A 10379-nucleotide genomic window follows, 5' to 3' on the forward strand; every position below is an offset into this window, starting at 1 on the left:
AAGTGCATGAGGTCCTCCTCAGTTTCAGCAAGCAGGGTTGTGTCATCTGCATAACGGAGATTGTTAATAGATCTTCCACCAATCCTGATGCCACAAGTCTCCTCATAGAGTGTTTTTAATGTGTTGAAATTCACAAAAGTACATATATTTTATATCTAAAATTATATTTTAAAATAGAAAAAACTAACAGCTGATTTATTTTGTTTTATACAATTGATGTATTGTGAGGATAGATGTAAATGGAATTAATTGATGTTACTGTTAAGTGCTGTTGAGTCATCTCTGACTTATGGAGACATTATGTACAACAGAACGAAATCCTGCTGATCCTGAACCAAAGGCACAATCTCTGCAATTCTTAAGTCAGTTACTGCAGTAACTGTGTCACTGTTACTGGTTACTGCGTCAGTTTATCGCATTGAAAATCTTCCTCTCTTTTGCTCTTCCAAGCATGATATCCTTCTCAAGCATTGGCTCCTCCTACCAAAATACCTGAAGAATGTGAGATGAAGTCTTACCGTTCTTTCTTCTAAGGAGCAAAGTTTTGCTGCAATTTTTCCAAGGCAGATTTGTTTATCCTCTTTGTAGTCTGGATATTCAGTATTCTTTACCAACACCACAATTTAAAGGCATCTGTTATTGCTATTATTATTGTTAGGTGCAACTGAGCCAACTATTGTAACTCATTGTGACTTTATGTATAACAGTTTAAAACCTTATCCTATCTTGTGCTATCCTTGCATATACCAAGTGACTAATATTTATTGAGTACTTCATTTCTTAAGCTGATGGAGTTGAAAAACAAATTCAAGCCATGGGTGGCAATATTTAAAGACAGTTTGGGTAGAATATTGAATGATCCAGGAAGTATAAAAAGAAAATGGAAGGAGTACACAGAGTCACTGTATCAGAAGGAATTGGCTGACACAGAGGAATTTAATGAAATAACATATTAGCAAGAATCTATGGTGATGAAGGAGGAAGTTAAAGTTGCTAAGAAGGAATTGGCAACAAAACAAGGCTCCAGGAACTGACAGCATACCAATTGATTTATTTCAACAAACAAATGCTGTCCTGGATGTGCTCAGTAAGTTGTGCCAAGAAATCTGGAGGATAGCCACCTGGCCAACTGACTGGAAGAGATCGATATTTGTTCCCATTCCAAAGAAAGGTGACCCAACAGAGTGTGGAAATTATCAAATAAAATCATTGATGTAACATGCAAACAAGATTCTGCTGAAAATTACACAAAAACGTTTGAAACAATATGTCAACAGAGAACTGCCAGATGTGCAGGCTGGATTTAGAAGAGGTTGTAGTACTAGGGATATTATAGCTAATGTCAGATAGATCTTGGCAGAAAGCAGAGAATACTAGAAGAATGTCTATCTGTGCTTCATTGATTATGCAAAGGTTTTTGACTGTGTGGATCACAACAAGCTCTGGCTGACTCTGAGAAGAATGGGAATCCCAGAACCTTTGATTGTGCTAATGTGAAACCTATACTTGGATCAAGAGGCGGTAGTCAAAACAGAGCAGGGAGACACTGGATGGCTCAAAATCAAGAAAGGGGTCGGTCAGGGATGTATTTTTTTTCCATATCTTTTCAATATGTATGCAGAACAAATAATCTGAGACGCTGGGCTGTACAAGGAGGAATGTGGCATCAGGATTGGTGGAAGAATCATCAACAGCCTATGTTATATGGATGACACAACCCTGCTCACTGAAACTGAGGAGGACCTGCAGCTTTTGCTGCAGAAGGTCAAGGACTGCAGTCTTCAAAATGGATTGAAGCTCAACATCAAGAAAACAAAGATTCTCACCATTGGGCCAACTGACAGCATCAGTACAGATGGTGAAGAGATTGAGATAGTTAACAGTTTTAGTTTACTTGGTTCCACAGTCAACACTCTTGGTAACAGCAGCCAGGAAATCAAGAGAAGTGCATTGGGAAAGTCAGCTGTGAGTGACCTCTCAAGAGTACTGAAGAGCAACAACATCAGGCTGGAGAATAAGGTGCACCTGATCCAGGCTATAGTCTTTGCAGTTACGTGCTATGCATCGGAGAGTTGGACAGTGAATAGGGATGATAGAAAGAGAATTGATGCCTTTGAGTTATGGTGCTGGAGGAGAGTGTTGAATATATCATGGACTGCTAGGAGAACAAACAGGTTTGTCCTGGAGAGGGTGAAGCCAGAATGTTCCCTGGAGTCAAGGATTCTGAAGCTTCATCTGACATACTTTGGGCATGTTGCAAGGAGGGACTAGTCCTTGGAGAGGGACGTCATGTTTGGGGGAGTGGAGGGACAGCGCAGGAGAGGAAGACCCTTGATGAGTTGGATTGATTCTGTGAGTGGAGTGGTGGAAATAAATGTGTTTTAGACAGCGAGGTTGGGACAGGATTGAATGGCATTTAGGGCTCTTGTACATAGGGTCGCTATGAGTCGCAAATGACTCCATGGCACATAACAACAACAACAACAACTTCTGGGACTGTAAAATGAATGTGGACGAATAATTATTAACGCGTTTGAATTGTCATGTTGGTTAAGATTGCCAAAAGAACAAACAAATTTGTTTTGAAAGAAGTGCAACTAGGCTGATCCTTAAGAGGCAAGGATGGTGAACGTTTGTCTCACTAACCTTGGGCATTTTTTTCAGGAGGGACTAGTCCTTGGAAAAGGAAATCAAGCTTGGAAAAGAAGAGGGTAAGCAAAAGAGAGGAAGAAACTAAACGAGATATATTGACAATATGATGAGAACAATGAGCTTGAACATGTTGAGGACTGTGAAGGTGATGATACGATAGGACAATGCTTTATCTATTGTTCATAGAGTCACACTATGAACAATAGTCCATAGGAGTTGTAGTTGACCTGATTGCATCTAATAACAACTAAAACAATATTTGGAAACATGAATTTATGCCAAGTCTTTTACAAACTCAGGGTTATTTATATAATCCTGACAAGGATCCTATGATGCATAAAGTATAATCTTATATCATTGTAGAAATTAGAATCTTTGAGGAATAGTTCGTAAGTTTCTCAAGATCATATAGTAAAAGTGGAAGTGTGATTCATATCTAGGACTTTCTGTGTCTATATGCCATATATTAGGCAATCTTGCTAAACTTCAAGTTTTTCTATATTGACATATTTTGTAAAACAATTTTGACATACATCTGCAGATTCACATTTTAATATTGAAGCATATCTTTGCCCAAAGCTAGAACACATGACATATTTATTGGAATGAAAATGAAGTAAAATTTAATTGCCACTGTAGGTAATATTTGTAAGTTTCTTCCTCTCTATAAAATCCAAGGGGTAAGGGAGCTCTGGTGGCCTAATGGCAAGAAGCGGCCCTGCAATCCCAGAGGTGTGTGGTTCAAATCCACAGATGCTCTACTGGAGGAGGGATGACTTCCTCCTATACCAATGAGATCTGATTTGATGGTACACACACAAATAATAATAATAATAATAATGATAATAATGATGGTAATAGCAATAATAAATCCAAGGGTTATAATTCTAGTCGGAGATGTTCAATCTTTCCCCTTTATTCAAGACCTCCTGTTCCTTGATACAAAATTGTTCGATCAATAGTGAGTAAAGATGAGTTTTGAATCTTGCTCTGGAGATGTATTGAAATTCCAATAAGATCAGATTTGTTAGATTTGGCAAGTAAAAGTACATTATGCCTAGTTATATTTTAATTGTTGTGTGTTGAAATTAAATATTGGGTCTTTTGTATTTTTATGTGGAAGCAATTGTCATTTTCCTGATGAATTTATTTTTTGTTTGCTTCTTCAGTTCTCGTTCCCTTGAATGGCTTTATCTTATCATTATAAAACCTTCAGATTAGACATTCAAGTAGACTATACTTAATCTAAGGTTTCAATTTAAATAAATGGAATTCATTCCAACCATCGTTTACTACTCTTAATTCCAAGGTTATTTTTGTTTGTACTCATATTTGAAGTTTTCAGTATAAAGCATTTACTATTTAACTACACATGCACAGTTGTCTACAGAGGAGAAATCAAAAGCAGAACTAAGGAAGACAGAATAGGAAAAAGTAAGGCATATTGGTTGAAATTAAGCCCAGAGTTTCTTACTAGGTCAAGAGACCTTTTGGAAAAAATCGTAACAGAAATTAAGACTGTAGATGACATTCAAGTGATTGGGAAGTATGAGAGCTCTGGGAAAATTAGGATGTGGATGACAAAAATGATGAGCTGGTTAGGTACAACAGAGGAGGAAATCTCCTGGAGCAAAGGTTCAGAAAATCAGAGAAAGATTACTAGTCTGGAGGACTTCAGGTCATTTTCTCCAGTGATAGCACCTCTTAGTTTTAAAGAAACATCCTCCAGCAAGACGTAAAATTTGCTAAAAACTTTTACCAACAATTAGAGAGAAACTACTTAGTCCTAGTGGTAAAAATGCATCTGAGTGTTTGGCTTTTGTTAATGAATAGCCCCTAGGTTTATATGATGAAAAATTCACTGAAAATGCATATGATATATTTAGAACATTGTTTAGATACATTTTCATATCATATAAAGCCAAACAATTACAACAAAATTAATTTCCATTAAGTTGAAACCAACTCGTAGTTGCCCCTTCTTTGGGTCTCACTCTAGTTTCTTTGCTCAGACACTTACATTTAGTCACCCTAATTCTGAATTCCTACATTCTCCTCAAAAGATTGAAAACTCTCATTCTCAAAATCTACTTGTATTTGATAATATAAGGATATTTCATAAAATAAATAAGGCCATACAAATAGAATTGTTAGCAGTTCACATAATGTAACATAACTTAAAGTTTCTGAAATAGAAATTCCACAATTGTTAATTAATTACTATAATATTACCTTAAATTGCAAAATAGTATAGTAACATTGAAAAAATAACTACATACATCCCAACTAAATCTATTGCCTGTTAAATTGTCTTTAATTCCCTCCTATAAACCTTCTGCAAATTGTTTTAAGATTAAGTAAATGTAGTCTGGTTCTCTGACTGTGCAGATTTCTTTCTGCCCCTGTCTATGCATCCCAAGAATGATTTCCATGCTGCCTTGGAGTCTTCTCCTTTACCTGTGGGGTGGGTGGGGATTTCTGAGGCCCTTTGTGCTGTCCGGGTTCTTTGAATCTATCCTACCTAAATTTCAAAACCATCTCAGAAACAGGTTTGAAGCTTTGAACACTAATGAGTGAAGACCAGAGGAGTTGTGGGAGGATATCAAAGGTATCACCCAGAAAGAGTGCAAACAGTCATTATAAAGACAGAGGAGGAAGAAAAGACCAAAATGGATGTCAGAAGAAACTCTGAAGGTTGCACTGGAGCTCAGAGAAGCCAAAGCAAAAGGGATAATTCAAGACACTAAAGGGCTGAACGGAAGACTTAAAAAGGCAGTGCAGGATAACAAAGTAAAATATTACAATGAAATGTGCAAGGAGCTGGAATTAGAAAATCAAAAGGGTCAAACTCACTCAGCATTTCTTAGCTCAAGGAAATGAAGAACAAATTAAAACAAATTCGTGTTGCTATAATCAAGGATGCTTTAGGCAGAATATTAAATGATCCAGGAAGTATTAAAAGAAGATATAAATAATATACTGAGTCACTGTATGGAAAGGAATGGCAGACACAGAAAAATTTAATGAAACAACATATGTGCAAGAGCCTCTGGTGATGTAGGAAGAAGTTCAAGCTGCTTTGAAAGAAATATCAAAAAAATATGGCCTTAGGAGTAGAAGGTATACCAATTGACATATTTCAGATAACAGATGCTACCCTGGGTAAGCTCACCAAATCGTGCCAAGAAATCTGGAAAACAACCACTTGGCCAACTGACTGGAAGAGATCTATATTTGTTCTCATTCCAAAGAAGGGTGACTCAACAGTGTGGAAACTATAGAACAATATCATTGATTTCACATGCAAACAAGATTCTACTGAAGATTATCCAAAAACGACTGAAACAGCACATCAGCAGAGAACTGCCAGAAGTCCAGGCTGGGTTTAGAAGGGGTCGTGGTACTGGGAATATTGTAGCTAATATTAGATGGATCTTAGCTGAAAGCAGGGAATACCAGAGGAATGTCTATCTCTATTTCATTGATTATGCCAAGGTGTTTGACTGTGTGGATCATAACAAACTGGATGACTCTGAAAAGAATGGCAATCCCAGATTGTGCTAACACAAAACCTATACTTGGACCAAGAGGCAGTCGTTAGAACAGAGCAAGGAAACACTGCATAGTTCAAAATTGGGTCCTGTCTCCATACCTTTTCAACCTGTATGTAGAACAGATTATCTGGGAGGCTGGGCTCTAAGAGGAAAAATGTGGCATCAGGACTGGTGGAAGATGTATTATGCATTATGTAGATGCATTATGTAGATGACACAACCCTGCTTGCTGAAATTGAGGAGGACCTGATGTGCTTGCTGCATAGGGTCAAGGAGTGCAGCCTTCAATATGGATTGAGGCTCAATGTCAAGAAGACAAAGATTCTCACCACTGGACCAATTGGCAGCCTCAGAATGGATGGTGAGGCGACTGAGATTGTTCACAGCTTTAGTTTGCTTGGCTCTACCATCAACACTCTTGGCACCAGCAGCCAGGAAATTAAAAGAAGTATTAAAATGGGAAAGTCTGCTGTTAGGGACCTATCCAAAGTTCTGAAGAACAATTGTGTCTCTCTGGAGATTAAGGTGCATCTGATACAGGCCATGGTCTTTGCGATCACTTGTTATGCATCAGAGAGTTGGACAATGACTAGGGTGGATAGAAGGAGAATTGAGGAGCTAGATTAGTAAGCTTTTTAAATGTTAGAACAATTTGTGTATTGTGATTTCTCATTGGTAAAACCCTGCCCCTATCATGTAGGATAAAGACCAAAATTCCTAACATGCTATGCCCCTCTTTATTTATGTGTCTTCATCTCTTTCTGTTTTATACCTCAAACACATGAATCTATTGATCTTACCTCCTAAATTTGAAGCCCACTACTTTGAGATTTGTGTAAAATATTTCTTTTATTCTACTAACACATCTTTTCCCATCCAGCTCAACACCTACTTAACCTTCAGATCCTAGCTTACTGTTTATTTCCTCAATTCTTTAGTTCTACATTTAATAATTGCTTCTTTACTTGAATATTTTCTGCATTAATATTTATGTTTTTGGAAGGAAATACTTATTTCTCATTATATATGTAGGTCCCAGGATATAACACAGTTCACAGAAGGCACTTAAAAAGAGATTAAAATTAATGAGGCAAGCAAATATAGCCAATTAGAGTAACTGATTATTCCTCATTGTCACTGCTTGGAGGAAGTCCATTTAGTTGAAACATCATGATGATCTTAGGGCATATGAATCCAATCTAAATGCATATGATTTCTAAGGGAAACTTCTAAGCAGGGCCAAATACTTTTAATATTTGCAAAGATAAACATTTATATTCATGGAATGTAAATTTATGCCACCATCTTTAAATGTGCATCTTGTGCTTTAATGTTTTAGCTAAGCACATTTTTAAATTTTTTTTTAACTTCAGTCTTGTAGTTAGGTAGTTTTGAAATATGTGTTGCTGCCAGTAGACTCTGCATCAGGTTTTTAAGGATGAGCTATTGGTGGGTTTCATGTAATGAAATGTTGAAACTGGCTGTGGAGAGTCAATTATCACTGTAGACAAGTTTTGCATGTGGTTTTTTTCACTCAGCCATTATTAAAATATATATTTTATTACATACAATGAGGAGCCTTAGTGATGTAAAAGTTAAATGTTCATGTGTTAACCAAAAAGTTGTCAGTTACAAACAGAGATGTGTACACCAATGTTCACGTAGCAGCATTATTCACCATTGAAAAAAACAGGGAAACAGCCCAAATATCCAACCACAACTGAATGGGTTGAGAAATTGTGGTACACTCACACAGTTGGACACTATGCAGCATTCAGGAGCAACAGTTTTGAAAAATACTATATAACTTGGAAAAGACTGGAGAGCATTATGTTGAGTGAACTAAGTCAGTCTCATAAGGGCAAATACTGCATAAAGCCAGTTTTGTAAAAATAGAAGGATAACTAGTAAAACATGTATTGGAATCCAAGGGAGAAAAGGGTGGGAGCAGAGGGGCACGAAGGATAGGGGTGAAATCAGAGTTGTACAATTTGGTGGGTGGAGGGAGGGGTAAAATAAATGAGAAAATTCTGACAGAGACTTGAAAAGAGTGGGTAATGGTAGACATAGTCTTATGATAATTAACTTCATAAAATATAATTAGTAGGAATGATTGTATGAAACACAATGTGACTGACGACTAGTTGAAACCCAATGTATACTAACTTTGTAAGCACACCAAACTAAATAATAAAAAAAAAGTTGTCAGGTCAAGCCCACCCACTAATTATGCAGAAAGGTCTGGTGAACATTTTCTATAAAGTTCATAGTCAGTTAAACTCTACGGGATTGTAGTTGTTGTGTGCTGTCAAATCTGAACTGATTTATAGTTGACCCTCCAGCAGATTTTCAGAAGCAACAAATCACATGGGAGGAGATTGCCCATCCTTCTCCTGAGGTGATGGATTTGAACTGTGTGGCTTTGGGATAGCAAGTCACCCTTAGGTCTTGAAAGCAAAATAAAATATTTAAAAAAAAAAATTAGAACAATAGGTCTCTAACATTTCCAAGGCATCCCAGACCATCCTTGTGGATACAACATAGGTGATGCAATCTGGGGGCACAGAAGAGACACTCAAAATAGCCCAACTGTGAAATATAATTAGACCACTGCCACCATTTCTGTCATACCACTCTTGTTTCTATAAAACAAGTTTTCTACACTGATCTACATAAATGAGGCCTAAGTCTAGGCAAATACACCACCAACAGTTTGAGTTTGACATCGAGGTGCTTCCAATTGTTGACCAATCTCTCACTTCTTGACACCACCCCCTCTTACAGGTCTAGCTAAGTACCAACTACAAGTGACATTGTCTGAGGCAGGTTCATATTTAGCTCCAATATTAGTTTAGCCTAACTCTGCCACTGAAGGACCTTGAGTAGACATACAACTCCTAGCTTCCTTGCTTAAACATGATCCCCTTAAACAAACATTTCAGCTGACTTTAGAACTATGGGAAGCAGTAGCCAGAAGCAACTGTAGAAAACTCTGTCTTGTCATAGAGTTGATATGCATCTAAAACTACTTGATGAGACACAAAAGCAACTACTTTACAATTAAATAAATTATATTAAAAAATGAAAACTCATCACTTTCTTCTTATTTTGCAATACTCTATTATATATGGTCTATGGATTTATTTACATCTATTATTGTAATATAAATATACCATATAATTGTGTGCAACTGCACATTTCTGTCCAAATTTCTCCTTAATAACATTGCACTAGTATCTTGGATTGGCCATTGTGGGAGTATTTAAACAAAAAACACCTGCAAATGCTGCAAACAAAGCTATTTTTTCCCTCCAGAAATCTAGTGGTTAAATATTTACTAGCATGTCACTGTAAGGCATACACTGTGCAATGGATCCTGTAGTGGCTTTTTGAAAGCTATAAATCACGTGGAAGGAAATTTTCATCTTCCTCTTAAAGAGAAGGGTTAATGTCCAACCATTTGAGAGCATAGCATGTAATCACATACCCATGGTATTGATGGAAGAAGTTAAAATTTCACTGAAGGCATTGGCTTAAAATGAGATCCCTGAATATTTTAACATACAGATGTGTCCCTGGATTTATGCATGTGCCTATGCCAGAAATTTTGAAAACAGCTATCTGGCCATCTAACTGGAAAAAGATTCATATTTGTGCCCATTCCAAAGAAAAAGGATTCACAGAATATGGAAGTTAATGATTATTATATTATCACACTCAAGTAAATGTGGCTGAAGATAATTATAAAATAATTGCAGCTTTATACCAACCTGAAGAAGTTTTGTGTGATAAAATTTTAGAATTTTAAGCCAAATTCAGAAAGGAGCAATGTAATCCAGCCTCTCCCAATCTGTTGTTTCCCAAATTACAACCTGAGGAACTTTGAAAATGTAAATTGGAACAAATTCTTGTTTAACTATTAGTTTTCTGCCAGCTTAAAGACTAAGGTAGACCTGATTCAAGCCATGATATTTTCAACCACTTCCCCTGAATCTGAAATTTGCACAGTGGATAAGTAAGACTAAAGAATAAGTAGCTTTGGATTGTAGTTTTGGGAGGAGAATACTAAATATTACATGGACAGCCAAAACCACAAACAAGTCTCTCTTGGAGGAAGTGAAACGAGAATGCTCCTTAGAGTCAAGGACGGTCAAACTTCACCTCACATGTTTT

Source organism: Elephantulus edwardii, unplaced genomic scaffold, assembly GCF_000299155.1.
Source record: "Elephantulus edwardii isolate Elephantulus edwardi_28Jun2011 unplaced genomic scaffold, EleEdw1.0 scaffold00122, whole genome shotgun sequence".
Lineage (NCBI taxonomy): Eukaryota > Metazoa > Chordata > Mammalia > Macroscelidea > Macroscelididae > Elephantulus > Elephantulus edwardii.